Genomic DNA, 21,163 nt, shown 5'->3' with positions numbered 1-21,163 from the left:
TAAACAGGATGAAGTTTAACAAAGACAAATGCAAAGTGCTCCACTTAGGAAGGAGCAATCAGTGTCACACATACAGAATGGGAAGAGATTGCATTTCAAGAAAGATGTGGAGAAATTGGAGAGGGTACAGAGAAGAGCCACAAGAATGATTAAAGGTCTAGAGAACATGACCTGTGAAGGAAGGCTGAAAGAATTGGGTTTGTTTAGTTTGGAAAAGAGAAGACTGAGAGGGAACATAATAGCAGTTTTCAGGTATCTAAAATGGTGTCATAAGGAGGAGGGAGAAAACTTGTTCATCTTAGCTTCTAAGGATAGAGCAAGAAGCAATGGGTTTAAACTGCAGCAAGGGAGGTTTAGTTTGGACATTAGGAAAAAGTTTCTAACTGCCAGGGTGGTTAAACATTAGAATAAGTTACCTAGGGAGGTTGTGGAATCTCCATCTCTGGAGATATTTAAGAGTAGGTTAGATAAATGTCTATCAGGGATGGTCTAGACAGTACTTGGTCCTGCCATGAGGGCAGGGGACTGGACTCGATGACCTCTCGAAGTCCCTTCCAGTCCTAGAATCTATGACTAGTATGTATTAATACCTGAGTGGAGCAAACAGCTGTGCATCTCTCTCTATCAGTGTTATAGAGGGCGAACAATTTAGGAGTTTACGTTAAGCTTTATACAGGGTAAACCAGATTTATTTTGAGTTTGGACCCCATTGGGAACTGGGCATCTGGATGTTGAAGACAGGAGCACTTCTTAAGCTGTTTTCAGTTAAGCCTGCAGTTTTTAGGGGACGTGGTTCAGACTTGGGTCTGTGTTTGTAGCAGGCAAGGCACTGAAGTCCCAAGCTGGCAGGGAAAACAGACTCAGGTAGTAAAAGCACATCAGGTGGCAGTTCCCAAGGGGGGTTCTGTAATCCAACCTGTCACAGGCCCCATCTCAGTACCCTCGCTGACCTGGCCAGGTCCTGTGCTCAGTCCCCCTGGGCTTCAGCCTGCCCTCACTGACCTTCCGCTGGTCCTGCTGCTCTTCCCACCAGCCAGGCACCCAGTCTTCAGCAGCCTTCCCTGGGCTGCAGTCCTGTCTGCAGTGAGCTGTCCTGGAACTGCTGCTCTTCCCACCAACCAGGCACCCGTCTTTGTTCCTCAAGCTCCACTCAGCAACAGACTTCTGCGCTCTTCTACTTGTCTTATATAGGGCCCTTATGGCCCTGGATTGGATGCTTCATCAGCCCCTTTGATTGGCTGCTTCTCTGCAACCACTCTAGGCTGACTGGGGGACTTCTCTCTGCTCTATTCTGGGGCAGGGTGACACAGGGCTGCGAGTCCTCCAGCAGGGGGCCTCTGGATCTAGTCCACCCTGCCCCACACAGCTCCAGAGGGACAATGGTGGAAGCCTATCCCAAAGTAGGGAACGTTTCTGTGGGTACAAGGTCCAGACAACATGACCCATTGCCACGGGGGAAGCCCCAAATCCCTTGCTGAATTCCAAAGACATCCCCATTGTCTGATTCTTTATAGATACACTCCGGAAGGTTGGGATTTGAAAGTGTGACCTGGCTGTAGCGCTAAGTCACTGAAAAGACAGGACCACTGCAGGGTGGAGCTGTAGTAAATAAGGCAACAACCAGAACAAGGACAACCTGCCCCACTCCCATCCAGCCCGTAGGCAGCACTGGTGAGGAGCACCCCCCAGCAGAGGCAGGAACTTTTTGTTCTGTGTTTGTACAGAAACTAGCACAATGGGATTCTGCTCCAGGACTGGGGCTCCTAGGTATTATGGTAATAACCCAACAGTACAGCAGGCTGAACATGCACAAAGGGACAGGAGGCAGTGGACTGTAGCTGATACAGGTGAGGTCTTTCTCTGGTGAACTTGTAAGTTACCTGCAGAAGTTGGGAAGTGGCATGCTTGGGGGTGGTAATAGTCAGATAGAAAGAGAAAAGTAGCAAGTAATAAAAGAGGAGACTAGAAGAGCTGGGAAATCTGTGCTACTTGGGGAAAAACAGTCCTTGGAGAAAGTTTGCCCTAACTTAGGGTGTTGAAGGCGTTTCCTGGGTGTTTGAAATTCCTGTAGCCTTTGTTTGGGTCAATGATGCTTATCTCAAACAGGAACGTTAACAAATTCATGACAATGCCACAGGAGTTAACATAATGGTTGTTGCCACCAATCCAAACATCTATGAATGAGCGTTGTAAAATATTGTTTCTCCTTTTTTATAATAGGTAATTTCTGGCATAAATTTGAGTGGTTTAAAACAACTAATGCAGAACAAACTGACAGATTCCCTGCCTATTAGCATGTGTGATTATGCAGAACAGTGTGAAAAATATTCTATTACAGATGGGCAGTCAACTGTAACTTCAGCACCCGGCAGATGGACAGCTCTAATGTACTGTTTGAACAACAGGCACTGGCAGCTGCAGCTCCTGTTATAAACATCATACTCTTGTAGAACAGCTGTAATTCTGAAGAGTCCTCGCACAGAATAGTTCTTAAATGCCGAACTAGCCAGTGCCTTCTCAGCCTTCAATTATTGTACTGGGCAGCACAAGCAGGGCTACCTTGAAAATAGAATTTCCATTAGAAATAGGATAGCTGCACTAGCATGTAACGGTATACTTCAGGGACTGTCAATGTTTCCATCATGAGCGCCTCTTGCCTGTTTTCAGATACATGTTTTTATGGTCCCATCACTCAAAACCAGCCTCTGTTTGGAAGATAAAACTGTACAGACTATTAATCCATAATGTGTCTCAGTGCTTTTGGCTGAGTAAAAAGGCTAAAAATCAAAAAGCTGAGCTATAAAAGGAGAATACAGAGCGATTATGTTTTCACACAGATTTTTAGTTGCCTACTTACTATTGGTTTAGTGCATAAACATTATTAAATGGCCAAATTCTACTAGCACATCCACATGTGGGCACATATGGAGAAGACTGAAGAGAGGCAGGTAAGGTGGAAGGAACTATGAGAAGACAGCAAGGACTACCTCTCTCCCTCTTTGCCAACCTGCATGACAATGGCATATCTAGGGCTCCAGTGAGATCCCCAGCTGCCAGCAGAGATAGGTGCGGTGTATCTCTGGACACACCTGCTGTCAGGGTTCCCTCCCCACTCTGAACTCTGGGGTACCGATGTGGTGACCCGCATGAAAGACCCCCTAAGCTTATTTCTACCAGCTTAGGCTAAAACTTCCCCAAGGCACAAATCCTTTCCTTGTCCTTGGACGGTATTGCTGCCACCACCAAGTGATTTAGACAAAGATTCAGGAAAAGGACCACTTGGAGTTCCTGTTTCCCCAAAATATCCCCCCCAATCCCCTTCAGCCCCTTTCCTGGGGAGGCTTGAGAATAATATACCAACCAATTGTCTTTAATAAAAGTACAGACCAGACGCTTTATTTTTAGGACACTAAAATCAATTAAGTTCAAAAAAGAACTTTATAATAAAGAAAAAAAGTAAAAGAAGCACCTCTAAAATCAAGATGGAAGGTAATTTTACAGGGTGATAAAAAGATTTAAAACACAGAGGATTCCCCTCTAGGCTCAATGTCAAAGTTACAAAAACAGGAATAAACCTCCCTCTTAGCATAGGGAAAATTCACAAGCTAAAATAAAAGATAATCTAATGCATTTCCTTGCTATTACTTACAATTTCTGTAATTTTATATTTAGCATTTCAGGATCTTTTTAGGAGATGGTTTACCTGCTTGGTCTCTATCTCTATCTCCAGAGGGAACAACAAAGAGCCCAAATAACATCCCCCCCCCTGATTTGAAAGCATCTTTTTCCCATTGGTCCTTCTGGTCTGGTGCCAACTAGGTTAGTTGAACTTTCCTCCTCCCCCCCCCCATGGAGATATCCTATCTCCTAGGACTGGAAGGGACCTTGAAAGGGCATCGAGTCCAGCCCCCTGCCTTCACTAGCAGGACCAAATACTGATTTTGCCCCAGATCCCTAAGTGGCCCCCTGAAGGATTGAACTCACAACCCTGGGTTTAGCAGGCCAATGCTCAAACCACCAAGCTATCCCTCCCCCGTGATTTTCCCAGTTTTCCAAGTTATTCTTTTGTTTAATTAAAAAACAAACAACCCAAACAAACAAACGAAAGCCACAGATTATCCAGGATTTGCTGATTTAAATAAAGGTTGTTTAACCTCCTCTTTTGTTACTAATGGACTGGAAAATATTTCATCCTCCTCCTTGTGTGATAGAAGCTGATCTTCCTGTTTCTTTCCAAAGACAGAATAGAGATATATATTCAACTCTGTTTCCTGCATCATTAAACATTTCACCATCTCCATCTAGTAAATGGGTGTCACATTACTGACTTGAACTGGGACCATATAGAACATGGTTGCAACCAAAGTCCTGTAGTGGCACCAAATCTTGCATAAAGGGGGTCAAATGAGGTGTCTAAGACAAGGTTATGGTTTGCTAGTTATAATTATGCGGTCTATATGTATGTATCATTTTTGTAGTTTAAGTTATGAATACTGGCTCTATACGGTCTGTATTTCAAACTTATGCTATGCTGCTGGGTGACATCCCAGACAAGTTGGTGTCAGCTCTGCCTAGCCTGCTTGATGGCCCATTAAGGACCATCAGCTATACAATTGACCCATTGAGAGAAGGCAGATACGCCTTGTAACTCAGTAAAGTATGCAGGGACTTGCCCATGTGACTCCAGACTCCATTTTGCTGTAATTTTCCACAGTAAGAATAAAGAGGTGTTCTTACACCTGGAAAAGACTATAAAAGGCTGATGCCTCATCTCCATTTGGTCTTCAATCCTGCTTCTTACCTCTGGAGGGACTTTGCTACAAACAGAAGCTCTGAACAAAGGACTGAATGACCCATCCCAGCGGGGGATGTACTCCAGAGACTTGATTTGAACCTGCAGTTTATTCTATCATTGCTGCAAGCCTGAACCAAGAACTTTGCCATTACTGTATGCAATTGATTCCATTTAACCAATTCTAGCTCTCATCTATATCTTTTTCCTTTTATGAATAAACCTTTAGATTTTAGATTCCAAAGGATTGGCAACAGCGTGATTTGTGGGTAAGAGCTGATTTGTATATTGACCTGGGTCTGGGGCTTGGTCCTTTGGGATTGAGAGAACTTTTTTTCCTTTTACTGGGGCATTGGTTTTCATAACCATTTGTCTCCATAACTAGTGGCACTGGTGGTGATACTGGGAAACTGGAGTGTCTAAGGGAATTGCTTGTGTGACTTGTGGTTAGCCAGTGGGGTGAGACCAAAGTCCTCTTAGTCTGGCTGGTTTGGTTTGCCTTAGAGGTGGAAAAACCCCAGCCTTGGGCTGTAACTTCCCTGTTTTAAGCAATTTGTCCTGAATTGGCGCTTTCAGTTGAGTCCCGCCAGAACCAGCATCGTTACAATGGGCATACAGCATTGCTAAGATTTCTTTTGTTCCTAATATTACTTGAACTTATTGTCCTTAGCTCTCCAGAAATGGTTTTCCCCTTGATGTCTTTAGCTACCCTTATCAATTCTCTACTCTTCATAACGTCTAATTTATAAGGGTAATAGCAACCCATTCTCCCCCCACCCCCATTTCTTACATAGGACTGTTTTATTTCTAATTGCTGAAATCACTTCGCCACTGAACTAATATGGGCTTTTAACCTAAGTTATTCTCTTTCTTAATTGTGGAATTGATGCTTTTTGGCCATTTGATACATTCTTAAGAACTCCCAATTCAGTCATTTTTGTCTAAAAAATTTCCTGTCAATTTAAATTATTATTTTCTTCACCTTTGGGAAATTAGCCTTTTTGAAGCACCAAGTATACATATTGTTTGGGATGGTCCTCTGTTTGCACATATGACATATAATCAGGTCATGACCACTGGTCCTTCAGCAACCACTAATTTCCAATCCAGTGATTAATTTGGACATTATGACAGCTAAAGATTAATTAGATTTGCCTCATCTTGTGTGCAATACCTGTGTGTTAGGATATCTATAGCTAATTTTTACCACTGGCTGTATAAGACATCCAGCATGTCTCTCTCAAATTGAAGCCCTCCACAATAATACAATTTTTCTTTCTGAATATTACAGTAACTCATTCTGTACTCAACTACGATTCAGTGGTCTTAATAGACCCTCTCCAGTCCCTCGGGTTTGTTAGATAGCTCATTGATGTATATACATTGATGATCCTGTGGTTCAATTGATCCTGTATCAATAAATAAGAAACAGAAAATGGTGTCTAATGTAGTGCCCCTCTCCCCCCCATGGTGTCCATCCTAAACAGGTTATAATCAGGGATTTAACAGTTCAGTCATGCGAATCATTCCACCAGGTTTCTCTAATGCCACTTACATCAAATTTCTCCTCAATGAGAATTCCTTTTGCTTGCTGCCCACACTCTTAGCACTGGTATTTAAGCAACTGAAAAATGTGTTTGCTTCACATTCTTTGCCACCTCAGTTCAATGCGTTTACAAATGCAAAGTGATCATGCCACTCGAACATCCCTCCAAAACTCCTGTTTGCTGCCCCTGTTTAAGGAGAGAGTTCAGTTGGGAATTGACTTATAGACTAGGTCTTGCTGCTTGGCTCCAGCTGTCCACTCACAGGGTGGAGTTAATCACTTCAGGGACTTAGACCTAACTTGCTGCTGCCTAGCCACAGAGTGGAATCCACAAGCCCTGGGCTAGGCACCCAGGCTCCCTGTTCAATACGTGGAGGAAGACAGGTGCCTGAGAATGCAGCCCACCACAGCCAGCACTCCTGGTGGGTGACGCCTATGCTAGCCAATAGCAGATGCCAACAAGAGCTGTGTGTGTGTGTGTGCGCGCGCTATGCCCATCCCCTCTCAGAGTTAAGAGCCTTTAGAGGACACCATTATCTGCACAAAATTCTCTGACATGCGTCTGACGAAGTGGGTATTCACCCACGAAAGCTTATGCTCCAATACGTCTGTTAGTCTATAAGTTGCCACAGGACTCTGTCGCTTTTTACAGATCCAGACTAACACGGCTACCCCTTGGATACAAAATTCTGTTATTCATGCGCTCTAGCGGCACCCAGCCTTACTCCAGTCCTACGGCTCGCGGCATAACCTTACACTGTGCAAGTTTTCGGGGTCTTTTACCAAAGAAAGCCTTTCACTGCAATATTCTGCTTAACCTCTATTTATTAACAATCACCAAACCAGACTGCACACGCTAAGCATACAAAGCTCACCACTCCCAATAATGCAGATGAGCTTTTCCTGCTAGCCAGTCAGGATCAGATCATCTGGGGGACCCCAGCTTCTGCTCAGTGTCACTGGCAGGGTGTTGAGGTCTGGCAGCTCTGATCTTGGGGCTGGGGCCCGGAGTTGGTTCCAAAGAACTTCCTCTTGGACCCCAGTTTATATAGTGACACTTGAGTCCTGCTTAGCTGCAGCTTAGCCAATCGTACTAAAATATTACTAAACAATTTTCTAACCAATCCTAACATACTGTAAAACAGATCCTTTAACCAACCAGACTGCACCACCACAGTTGATTTACACCTAGCAAAATTAGTTATGTAACAGACAAACAATCAAAGAACCAGACACAGACCATGCAGATAAACAATAGAGAGGTGGATACCAAATAAAGAAGTAGCGATTTCACAGCCACAACTGTTAAGTGATTCCTTGCCGGACAGAATGCCGTCAAACAAAATTATCTTTAACCATCTTACGCTCTGTTTCTCTATCTGGTGATGGTGGGGGCTATTAGGACAGTCGCTTTAACAGACGGATCTGACATTGTTTTAACGTAATTTAGATGGAATGAGAGGATGTGACTTTCTGCTTCCTAGCTCATGGTGGCTGCTCTCTTCATCTGGCTGCAGACAGAGGCCTTATCCTTACAGCACCTGTCCCTGCTTGGGATCCCCAGCCAGAATCCTTGTCCTGGAGTCCGGCACCTAAGCTGTAACGTGCAAGGACAGCAGCAGTGCATCTAATGCCACTCAGACTGGCTAGGGAGGAGGGTACGTCCCCTCCACCGCACTAATGTTCAGTCCAAGGGGTAGGGAACTCACCTGGGATATGGGATGCTCCAGGTCAAGTCCTCCCTCTGCCTGGTGAGCAGGGCGTTGAACGAGGGTCTCTCGCTGAACTCCTAGGCAGTAGAGCCATTCTCTAGCCTAACGCACATTTAATGATGGATACCAATGGGATGTGTTCAGCAGGAAAGACACAAAGAGGCCCCACATCAGGAGAGCCAGTGGCCAGGGCCCTAGCCTGTGAGGGAGCAGAGCCCTAGACAAATCCCTTCACTGCATCAGGCATGGGGGAGGAGGAGGGAAAGAAAGAGATGGACCCTGGGTCTCCAGCCCTCACGACCTGGGCCAACATGTCTCAGGGAGGCTGCCTTCTCCTGCCCATTGTGGGGAGAGTCAGGCATGCACCAAACACACCAGACCAAGCAACGTAGGCATCACACTGGACATAGCTGGGAGACAGGCATCCACGCAGCGGGGCTCATCCCCAGAGACAGAAGCCTAGGCACTCGGGAACTTTTACTCAGTGCCTGAATTTTCACTGTAAGTTTGGGCACCGGCAAGGTTAGGCCTAGATGTGCCCTCTAGCCACCCAAGTCCCTTTGTGGGTCTGGACTCAAACCACTGGAATGGATCAAAGACAGGTTTGAGCCACGTGGTCCTCACAGAGACATGAGCAGATCTCTCCCCCCCGGCCTGTCCAGGGGCCCAACCCAGCCATATGGCCCAGCTGGAGACAGACTGTGCATGGGTCCCTTGGTCTCCAAGCACATGACCCCCAGCTTGGCCCTCCAGATCTCTCCTGCTTGCTGATCCCGTTCCGCTTGCACAAGGGGGACGGGAGGTTTGCTGGGGAAATGGTGGTTTAGGATTCGTTGTTTGGGGGGCGCGGGGCACGGAGCATTGCTTTTATTTGACAGTGGAGCCAACACTAGCAGTGACTTAGCTGGCATTGCTGAGGAGCGATGGAGTCCGCATACCCCAGGTTCCCTCAAGCATCCCTAGCAACGCTCAGCCCTTAGTGCAGAAAAGTCAAATACCCTTTTACATCCCAGCGGCCCAATCCTGAGAGGTGTGCATCGCTTCTATAAGGTGCGGATGAGGGAAAGCAATTCCCATGAACTTCACTCAGCACCTTCCAGGATTGGGCCCGGTATTGCAAACAAGGCTTGAAAGGACTTATCTGAGAAGGAATGGGGCCCCCTCACCTCCCACCGAGGCCAATTCTAAATGTGACCACATGGTGTGAGCCACAATGCTCTCTACAATGCCGGTTCCAGACACATCTCCATAGATTTTCACCAGAATGCTTCCCCCAGGTCACATTGGCACATCACCTACTGTGCTGATTCTGCCTGTACTGTTTCTAAAGCATTACATCACAGATAGTTTCTCCACCCAGGAACACCTCTGAAAGCTCTCCCCACCCCATCCCAAATGCTCATTAAGGAACAATGAAAGTGGAAATATGAATGAATAATCCAAATTCTTACTATGCAAAGTGCACATCAGAAACAGACAAACTAAAGAGTAAGAATTAGTAATGCCTAACATCCATCTAATTCACGCTCAGATAACACTGATGCAGACCTGGGAGGCAGCAATACCGTTATTGTACAGCATAATTATAGCTTCATTTCACATGTTTTAAATCACTATAAATTAGCTGCAGAACCACTTGAGCACAACGTCTGAGAGCTTCCACTGTAGATCAGTGGTAGGACAATATACTACAGGCCACATTTTACAGAAAGACAATTAGTGCACATAGAAAAGTGTGTGTCCACCCAGTAAAATCCATAATGCCCTGACCAGTAATGCATGCAAATTCAAAGTGAATACCTGAAAATTCAAACACAGGGATGGAAACACATAAGCCTGGGGAAAAGCAATGGCAAAGAAGAGGCCACACGTCAATTGTAAGCATTTGGAAGTGGAGGGTTATGTCTGGTAATGGGGCCTGGGAACACGATATAAAGTCGTTCAGTTCAGCGGTCTGAATGTGGCCCAGCAGGCTGGTTATAGCCCACAAGCCTTCTTCCCTTGCAGTTTAGTCTTAGTGCAGAGGGACAGGAGAAATTGAGACATAACAGTAAAATTTACACTAAAATATCAAACAGCCTGGGGTCCTGAGTGAAAAATGCACAACACTTCAGCTACTGAGAAGCCTGATTCGGTTTTGTAGGCTTCAATAAGCTAAGAGCTTTATTCTCTTGATTGGCTAAATTTTCAAATCCTAGTGTGCTAAATGCCCCGAGGTAGGAAAGCAACCCCTGTGTTAATAATTCTAATGGCTAAAGAGCATATTATTTTCAAGTGGCTTGTTAATCAGCATGAGGTCTGCCCACAGCTACTGTAACCAGTCATCTCTCACCAATAGTAGTTGGTCTCTTAATAGGAAGCTCCGATGGATTCAAGGGAGCTTCAAATTGCTCAAACTCAAATGAAGTTAAAGGAAATGATTAACCAGCTTGGCTAAGAGCCATCCAGCAAGACATAAACCCTGCCGAAATCCCAGACTGTGAATCCTACAGCGAGGAACAGACAAATCTAGAGGACTTTTGTGCAAGAACATTCACTGCAGAATTAGTTACCTTTAAACCAGATGTAAAAGGGACATCAAAAAAGAGTTACCCCCCGGGGTGAAAGGGCTGTTTTCTTGCCAAAGGCATGCAGATTGGGATTGCCTTACAGTCACAGAATTAGAGACATTGTTTGTTTTCTCTCCAAGTCCAGAATTCATGAGCCAGCTGGTAAAGACAAACTGTCGCCTCTCACATTTCACAGCAGATGCAGAATTGGTTTAGTGAACAGCCCATTCCATTATTGTTGCTACTTTAGTAAACATCCCCCAACCATTGAAGAGATATTCGGAATGGAGGCCCAACTCCGGCAACGCGATGCGTAGGGGCAGCGCTCCACTGAAACGCTCAGCGGGACTCCACGGTTTGCCTGGGTGAGTCACGGTGCAGGATCCCGCCTGCATTCAGCTGGAAGGAGTTTTGTGGGTATACACATTTCCTCCCCCCAGTTTTGCTTAACCATTTGTTTACGGATACTGAAGTGCAGCTTGAAGCGCTTGCCAAGCGGCCCTGTGGCTATGGCACAAGGGAGCAGCACAGCGGACAAGGGTCCAGTTCCACAAAGGTTTAGAGTGGCAGCCGTGTTAGTCTGTATCAGACAAACAACAAGGGGTACTTGTGGCACCTTAGATTAACAAATTTGTTTGGGCATAAGCTTTCGTGGGCTAAAACCCATGAAAGCTTATGCCCAAATAAATGTGTTAGTCTATGAGGTGCCACAAGTACCCCTCCTTGTTTTTGGTACCATTTAGGCACAATTGATATTTTTGAAGCTGCTGCTCACCCCCCTGGTGCCTAAGTTCCTGCTGGCCACAGGTGTTGGCATTAGTGGTGCTGGAGGGACTGCCACCTCCACCCCCCGGCCTGAAGTGGATTCCTTCAGATACAGGGTTTACAGTTTGGTTGAATGGCTCTCAGCACCCCCACTGAACACATTGTTCCAGCCCTGCTGTCAGTCGGCACTCAGAGCCGCACAGGCCCTGACACTGCGCCACAGCCGATGATCAGCTCAGCTCCCTAGTACAAACCAAAGCCCCAGAGGCCCTGAAGCAAGAGGCACAAGCTACCGCCTCTCTCACCAGCAGGCCCCGAGGCTGTCGGCGAGCTCTGGGCACACCTCACCCTGATACCTGTCTGTGCCTGCAGCAGGAGGGCCAGAGGCAGGCCGCCGATAGGTGCAGGGCGACAGCACAGAACCCGCACAAGAGCCATCTCAGGACACAAGGTGAACGTGAGAGGCATCAGGCATGAGTAGAAGAGACAGAGACGGTTTCAGTTGCTAGGGCAGGAGCTACCCAAGGTGCCCGACTCCAGACGACGGTTCAGGCCTCAGCAAACCAAGCCAAGGGAGCGGCCTGTCTCTGGCCCAGTAACACTAGGTTAGCCACGTAGCCAGAAATTCAAGGCTGAGGTGCGGGGCGTAGGTGCTATCTCTGGCAGCTCCCCGCTCACCTTGCTGGCTTCTGAGGAGCCCAGCTCTGCCCAGACATTGCCTGGAGAGCCCAGGGCCTCACTCGGGCTGAGCATTGCACGAGGCTGCCTGGGGTGAGGCAGTGCAGGGCTGCACAGAGGGGACAGGCCTCAGAAGTTCCCTGCGGTCCATCCCTCACATCACGGTGCCAGTCATTGCTCTGACTGAGGGACACAAGTTAAGAGGTAACGGTTATGTGGCCCCAGTACACGAATCTTTCACTTTGCATTGAGAGCACATTTACACAGCTCTGAGAAAGAGGCACTTTATACACCACATGTGCATAAAGATGGTAGAGAAACTTCCCTAGAGTATGTCCCTGCTATCACACTGCACTATTCGTTTGAGTCAGAGCATATATGCAGTAGCATTCCACAGTTAATTGCATTGTTAAGTGATCTGCACATTGTCCTGTCAGTGCGATTCAAGTCATTCATTCACACCACGTTCTGCTAAATCGATCAAACTCTGAGCAGCCTTCCCCCAAACTGGGATAGAAAATGTAAACGGCAGTTACAGGGCACTGTACTCACCACACGTGGCTCCTCCTCCTGGTCATTCTGGGAATTAGCTTTGCCAGGCCAACACCTCTTCCAGCAGTTACCCTCCACCGCTCTCAGCCTGCAAGCTCTCTCTCGCTCCAGGAACTGCAGCGTCCTCTGCATGACTCAGCCCTCCAGCCAGCTCCTTCCGGGGATGTGTATCAAAGTCACGGCTTCTCCCCAGCAGTTTCATACAGTCCTCCCCTTCACTGCCCCAGGAGACACTCCCTCACTGGCTGGTAGGGGAACCCAGGACTGCCATCTTCACCGGGTTCCAGCTCAGGGGCTCTCTAGACAGCAGCCAGGTGTGGGTCCCTCTTGCACCTTGGTGCCTTCTCCTGAGCCTCTCCCTCACCTTCTGGCCCTCCCCACTCCTCTGGGTTTGCTAGTCTCTCAACTCCCTCCTCCCAGGCAGTAACCGTGAGCTCCTTGTCGCTAACGCACCTCCCTCCTCCCAGGGAGTGACGGCAGATACCTCCCTGCAGCCTCCTCTAGGCCAGTCTCCTGTCTTTATATGAGCCCCACCCGTCCCCACACAGGTGAGCTTCCCCTAATCAGGGCTTTCCTCCCAGGCTTAATTCTCCCTGATTGCAGCCTAATTAGCTGCTTGAGCCAGTTCAGTTCTTACAGGGGCAGTGAGGAAATACATCCCATGACAACTGCATAATAATACGTAGCCATCAGGCAGCGCTGGGTGCAGAATACTGGGTGCAGGAGACAGTCTGCATTCCTTTTACAGTACAGCTGTTCAAGGTAGTGTCCATTGTGCCTCTCTCTCTGTGTCACTGGCCCAACATGGTGTCAGAAGAACTACAGAAACTGCAGAATTTCATCCAAATGCCAGTTCCATGCACCAGAGAGCTGCAGCTTTGCCTGACCATTGGACTGGCCTGATTGCATGGAGCAGTTTGCATGTTTTCACATTGCAGCTAAACCCCCCAAGGGGAGTGGGGAGTTGCCGGGTATCTCCCTCGCCTATGCCATGGGCAAGGAAGCTGAACATGTCTTTCAAAACTCTGCCTTTGGAGAGGAGAGCCAGGAGAACAGTTACACTATGGTGCTGGCTGAGTACCCCCGTGCAATGGGGTTCTGAGTGAGCGTGTTTTCACCAGCGGGTCCAAACACCTGTGGGGTCCATGGGATCTCTTATAGGAGCCTTGTATGGCGTAGAAGAAAGCCGTGGTTTTGAAGACAAAAAGGTAGAGCAGGGAGGGCAGAGCAGGGAGTGGCATGGAGACAAAGGACTGTCAGAGAAACTGCTAATGAAGAGGGATTGAACCCTTCACACAGAACTAAAAATGGCAAGACAATTGGAGATAACTAAAAATTAAAATAGAAGCAGTGGCCACCAGACAGGAAGCTAGAAGTGATTTATAGAGTCACGGTAGAAAAGAGGTCCCCAAACAGTGGGGTGTCCCCCCAGGGGGGCACAGATGCACATTCGGGGGGGGGCACAGCTTGTACCTGGGCCAGCCCCAATGGGGGGCAGGGAGGAAGTGCCACCCAGCTCCACTCCTGGCTCCAGCCCCTGCTGCCGGCCCTGCACCCAGGGCTCCGCTCCCGGCCCTGGCTCGATGGGGGGAGGTAAAAGTTTGGAGACCCGTGCGATAGACGATACAGCACAGCTGCCAAAAGCAATTGTAATAAATCCGAAAGGCAGCGTGGGGCAAGCCCCAGGCAAATCTAACACTTTCAGCCTGGAGGCACAATATGTGGCAAAGATGAGAGTCCTGAGGCGATTTGTCTCCTTTTGCTGGGCAGTGCCATCAATGCACACAAGCTGGAGGCAGTGTGGGACGTGACCTCTGAGAGTCCAGAGCCATGTTTTCTGGGATCAGTGACATGCAGTGACACCGTCAGCCTGGAGGGTGCCACTGAATATATATGGAAAGACTTTTCATTGAAAAATGGACTTGGGTGCAGATGTGACAGTCATACCAGAAGGGTCTTATGATCTCAGCTTCAGCCCCTCCCAGGCCCGAAAACAGCAGAGAGCCCTGAATAGCCCTGGAGGCATCTGAACTGCACTGGCCAATTGCCCACAGAACACGCAAAGACAAAAGCGTTCATTTCAATGTGCGTGTGGTTCGAGGATGGGAGGGTGACAGTCGCAGCGTGGGGGCCGTGACGGGAGACGTGAGGCAGGTGGAAGACGTTGATGGACAAGTTGCTGATATTGCACCTTGAAAAGCAGATCCAGCAGGAACAATCTTAGGTGTCAGTGCTGAACCATACCATGTACATACACTCCACAGAATTCCTAGCCCATTATTTCCCCTGGCCCAGCCAGTCCCAGTCCCCTCCCTTATCTCCTCATCTGCTCTATCTCTCCTCCGCCCACTAGTTCCCGCAACCCCCCAGTCGCAACATCCCTGCCCCTGCTCCTCATCCAGTCATAGTGTCCCCCACACAGCTCCTTGTCACAGCACACCAGGTAGTCTAGTTGTCCCAGCCAGCCCCACTTCTCCCCTTGCACAGCCAGTCCCAGCCTCAATCGATCCCTGTGTGACAGGGTGTCACGTTATTGACTTGAACTGGGATCATATAGAACATGGTTGCAACCAAGGTCCTGTAGTGGCACCAAATCTTGTGTAAAGGGGGTTAAATGAGGTGTCTAAGACAAGGTTATGGTTTGCTGGTTATGATTATGCTGTCTATATGTGTGTATCAATTTTGTAGTTGAACTTATGAATAATGGCTCTGTACTGTCTGTATTTCAAACTTATGCTATGCTTCTGGGAGACATCCCAGACAAGTTGGTGTCAGCTCTGCCTAGCCTGCTTGATGGCCCATTAAGGACCATCAGCTATACAATTGATCCATTGAGAGAAGGCAGATACGCCTTGCAACTCAGCAAAGTATGCAGGGACTGGCCCATGTGACTCCAGACTCCATTTTGCTGTAATTTTCCACAGTAAGAACAAAGAGGTGTTCTTACACCTGGAAAAGACTATAAAAGGCTGATGTCTCATCTCCATTTCGTCTTCTATCCTGCTTCATACCTCTGGAGGGACTTGCTACAAATGGAAGCTCTGAACAAAGGACTGAATGACCCATCCCAGCTGGGGATGTTCCAGAGACTTGATTTGAACCTGCAGTTTATTCTATCACTGCTACAAGTCTGAACCAAGAACTTTGCCATTACTGTATGTAATTGATTCTATTTAACCAATTCTAGCTCTCATCTATATCTTTTTCCTGTTATGAATAAACCTTTAGATTTTAGATTCTAAAGGATTGGCAACAGCGTGATTTGTGGGTAAGAGCTGATTTGTATATTGACCTGGGTCTGGGGCTTGGTCCTTTGGGATTGAGAGAACCTTTTTCCTTTTACTGGGGTATTGGTTTTCATAACCATTTGTCCCCATAACGACTGGCATTGGTGGTGATACTGGGAAACTGGAGTGTCTAAGGGAATTGCTTGTGTAACTTGTGGTTAGCCAGTGGGGTGAGACCAAAGTCCTCTTTGTCTGGCTGGTTTGGTTTGCCTTAGAGGTGGAAAAACCCCAGCCTTGGGCTGTAACTGCCCTGTTTTAAGCAATTTGTCCTGAATTGGCACTCTCAATTGGGTCCCGCCAGAACCAGCATCATTACACAGGGATAGTCTCTCCCCTTAAGGGTAGTGGGGACTAAGGGTCAGCCCACCCCATCCCATAGAATATCAGGGTTGGAAGGGACCTCAGGAGGTCATCTAGTCCAACCCCCTGCTCAAAGCAGGACCAATCCCCAACTACATCATCCCAGCCAGGGCTTTGTCAAGCCTGACCTTAAAAACCTCTAAGGAAGGAGATTCCACCACTTCCCTAGGTAACCCATTCCAGTGCTTTCACCTAGTGAAAAAGTTTTTCCTAATATCCAACCTAAACCTCCCCCACTGCAACTTGAGACCATTACTCCTTGTACTGTCATCTGGTACCACTGTGAACAGAGCTCCATCCTCTTTGGAACCCCCTTTCAGGTAGTTGAAAGCAGCTATCAAATCCCCTCTCATTTTTCTCTTCTGCAGACTAAACAATCCCAGTTCCTTCAGCCTCTCCTCATAAGTCATGTGCTCCAGCCCCCTAATCATTTTTGTTGCCCTCCGCTGGACTCTTTCCAATTTTTCCACATCCTTCTTGTAGTGTGGGGCCCAAATCTGGACACAGTACTCCAGATGAGGTCTCACCAATGTCGAATAGAGGGGAATGATCATGTCCCTCGATCTGCTGGCAATGCCCCTACTTATAGGGTACGTCTACACTTACCGTAGGGTCCGGCGGCAGGCAATCGATGTTCTGGGATCGATTTATCGTGTCTGGTTAAGACGCGATAAATCGATCCCGGAAGTGCTCGCCGTCGACGCCGGTACTCCAACTCGGCGAGCGGAGTACGCAGCATCGACAGGGGAGCCTTCCTGCTGCGTCTGGACCCGCGGTAAGTTCGGACTAAGGTACTTCGAATTCAGCTACGTTATTAACGTAACTGAATTTGCGTACCTTAGTCCGAAGTGGGGGGGTAGTGTAGACCAAGCCATACAGCCCAAAATGCTGTTAGCCTTCTTGGCAACAAGGGCACACTGTTGACTCATATCCAGCTTCTCGTCCACAGTAACCCCTAGGTCCTTTTCTGCAGAACTGCTGCCTAGCCACTCATTCCCTAGTCTGTAGCTGTGCATGGGATACTTCCATCCTAAGTGCAGGATTTTGCACTTGTCCTTGTTGAACCTCATCAGGTTTCTTTTGGCCCAATCCTCTAATTTGTCTAGGTCCCTCTGTATCCTATCCCTACCCTCCAGTGTATCTACCACACCTCCCAGTTTAGTGTCATCTGCAAACTTGCTGAGAGTGCAGTCCATGCCATCCTCCAGATCATTAATGAAGATATTGAAGAAAACCGGCCTCGGGACCGACCCTTGGGGCACTCCGCTTGATACCGGCTGCCAACTAGACACGGTGCCGTTGATCACTACCCGTTGAGCCCGACGATTTAGCCAGCTTTCTATCCATCCTTATAGTCCATTCATCCAGCCCATACTTCTTTAACTTGCCGGCAAGAATACTGTGGGAGACCGTATCAAAAGCTTTGGTAAAGTCAAGGAATAACACGTCCAATGCTTTCCACTCATTCACAGACCCAGTTATCTCCTCAAAGAGGGCAATTAGGTTAGTCAGGGATGACTTGTCTTTGGTGAATCCATGCTGACTGTTCCCTGATCACTTTCCTCTTCTCTAAGTGCTTCAAAATGGTTTCCTTGTGGACCTGCTCCATGATTTTTCCAGGGACTGGGGTGAGGCTGACTGGCCTGTAGTTCCCCAGATCCTCCTTCTTCCCTTTTTTGAAGATGGGCACTACATTAGCCTTTTTCCAGTCATCCAGGACCTCCCCCGATCACCATGAGTTTTCAAAGATAATGGCCAATGGCTCCGCAATCACATCCGCCAACTCCTTTAGCACCCTCGGATGCAGGGCATCTGGCCCCATGGACTTGTGCTCATCCAGCTTTTCTAAATAGTCCTGAACCACTTCTTTCTCCACAGAGGGCTGGTCACCTCGTCCCCATACTGTGCTGCCTAGTGCAGTAGTCTGGGAGCTGACCATGGCATGGCTCTTAAGTTTTTATGAGGTCTTATAGATGCAAGGACCTACAAAACAAGAGAGATTGGTGGAGAAGAAGCGGCCACAGAAATAAGCGATGTTTGGGAGGAAACTGGTTACTATTGCTTTAAGGGCCCAGGACCCTTGCCTAGTGGGCGGGACAAGGCTCCCCTCTCCCAGCCAGCTGGGATGAGCTTCGGGAAGGGGACCAGGGTATATGCTGCCTTTTACCTCATAGTAGCAGGGGAGGGTTTGTCTGCGGGGGTCCTCCCAGTCTAGGTTGGAGAAGGGTAAGGGGAGGAGCTGGCTGAGGCTCAGGGGGAGACCTCCTGGCTTAGGGAGAGCGTGACAAACTGCCCGATCTTCCAGCTCCAGGAGGAGCGGTGGGGCTCCCGGCGTATGGAGAGACAGGGTGTAGCTGCAGGACAGCCCAGCTCTGGGCGGTTGGCGGGTCCCCCTCATCAGGGGAAGGAAGTCGACCAGGAGTGAGAGGGGTGTGAACAGGAGAGCCGAAAGAGGGGGCTCATGGTCTGAAAGAGAGTGAATGAACCAGACTCTGCCACGGGGGATTCTGTCTGAAGCCATCTGGTCTGGGCCATTGATTGGAGGAGCCCGTGTGGGCTGAGGACAGTGCACCTGCAGCTCCGTGCCAGGCGACAAGTGAGCATACGCAGCAGGCAGCCACCTCACGGCACTTCCCACCGACTGGTTCCCAGGCCTCCCGGCTCTCTGGCCCATCCTCCTTACCCCAGCTGCCGTTACCATTGTCCACCAGCTCCTTGCCCAGCCAGTCATTCTCTCTCCCTCCCGCAACTCCTCGGTTCCCTCTGCCCTTGTCCTCCTGCCAGCCCCCAGTCTGAGTTTCTGCTCCCTCTCTGCCCCACCCAGCTGGCCCGGCTCTTCTCTCCTCTGCACAAGAACTGGGCAGCTCCCTCCTACAGGCTGCCTGGGCCCCGCAGGGAGGCGTTGAGAGCAAGGCGAGGCTCTCTGCTCTCCTCTCCAGCGCCGGCCCTGGCCCAGCCCTGAGCACAGGGAAAATCCTTCTGAGCCCCAGGCTGGAACGTGCCCCGGGCAGCTGGAATCGGTGTGGAATTTAGCTGCTAAAAATCAAAGACGTTTCCACTGACCACGTGTGAACTGTCTTGTTCCAGAGGCTTGTAACTCAGCCTCAGTTGGGCAGATGTCCATGAGGGTGACAAAAGGCACATGCCTGGCACAAGACACTCCCTCTGCCAAATATCTAGTCCATGCTCCAAAGCATGGGGGCGCTACAGCTTTCCAAGAAAAGGTTGCCCGAATTTTTTAACATAGGCAAAACAGGAGCATTTTCCCCAGCCTTGAGCTCAGAAATGGCTGAACCATTTGGCCTGAAATTTAAAAAAAAAAAAATTGAAAATAAAGAACTTTCAGCCTGAGGCAGACACCAGCCATGCAACATTTCAGCCATCTGGCAAAGGTATAAGCAACTGAAAACAGGCTCTTGTAGTGGGAAGGTTAGGCAACCTTAATAATGTGCAATGATAGCAGCCCTGCCTGTAGTAAAGAGCCTCGTCTTTCCCTGGGTGGGCTGGCCCCTGGCTGGCGAGAGCAGCCCCACTCCAGAGCTGCATTCATACTGTATATGCCCATCTGCCCATACATGCACCAGATACCCTACCCCTGTAAATAGCTTTCAGGGGTGCTGAGCGTCAGGGTCCCGCTATCCCAGGAGCAGAGAGCTCAAACACACAGAGTCACAGGGCGATGTCCCCAGCAGGAAAACTGTAAGGTACTTGTAGAAGAGCCTTTGATTTGAGTCATGGCAACAAGTTTAGGACCCACCCCAGAGCTGTGAGCCCTAGACATTGTCATAATCCCAGAACTGAGACACTCGGAGACACCCAGAGTGATGGGCGCGGCCGCTGGCCAAACGCTTCGTTCCAAAACATGGGTGAAATGCCCTTTTTTTAAAAAGGCAAATTTTCCCCAATTTTCATTGATTTATCAAATTTCCTGTATTTTCCCAAAATGTCTTTTCACCTTTCATTTCCCGTTTTGAATTTGTTTATTGTTTTTTGTTTCCATTCACCCTTCTGGGAATGTTCACTCGTTGCAAATTACAGTTGGTTTGGGGGATTTTTCAAAATCAAGAAAGTTTGAGCAGTGATTATTGTGGAAGAAAACCAGTCCTCACTCTGAGTTCATGTGCAACAATTCAGAGACAGTTTATTCTCAAGCAACTGCAAGGGGGAGAGTGCGCATGGACAGCGATTCCCCCTTCCTAGGCAGGTCTCTGCCAGATAAACAATTAGGGCAAGCATTTATACCTTTGGTTGCATACAATAATGATCAACAGCCACATACTGTTTATACATATTCCTTCCTAATATCTTACTTTTCTCAGCAGTTTCTGCTACAGTCTGCATTCCAGTCTTATCTAACACAAGGTCAAAACAGCACCTCTTACAGTTTTTTCCACTCGCTTCCCACTTGCCCAGCCCTGCCTTAAAATCTCGCGTTATTAGAGTTAGTGTTAGCCTGACTCTTGCTCTATTCCTAGAAACTAAGATATCTGCGTCCAAATTCCCTTTATCCCTTTTTCCACTTCCACATTATTAAAAACACAAAATGATTAAAAACTTAATGGAAAATGTTGAAAACAAAAATCAGCCCGCTCAGAAAAATACTAGCAAAATGAAGCTGTCTCCCAAAGTTTCACAGTTCTATGTATTGCTTGTTTGACTGATTATTTCTAACACTAGAGTGCTTTAGTGGTTACCATCAAAAGCCAGCGCCCACCTGGAGCTACCACAGTACGATATCATAACTTCGACTCCACAACATCTCCCCTCCCCTAGCTACCAATCAGCAAAACCTGCCTTAAAGCGATAACAAAAGGGTTTCTTAATAGAGCAATTTCACAATACAGAATTATTGGAATCCACTTTAAATAGAACTCTGTGTGTGTGTGTGTGTGTGTGTGTGTGTGTGTGTGTGTGTGTGTGTG

The sequence above is a fragment of the Terrapene carolina genome, unplaced genomic scaffold (assembly GCF_002925995.2).
Source record: "Terrapene carolina triunguis isolate 2854851 unplaced genomic scaffold, T_m_triunguis-2.0 Scaffold237, whole genome shotgun sequence".
Taxonomy (NCBI): domain Eukaryota; kingdom Metazoa; phylum Chordata; order Testudines; family Emydidae; genus Terrapene; species Terrapene triunguis.
The sequence above is the reverse complement of the archived record's forward strand: the minus strand, read 5'-3'. Positions refer to the sequence as shown.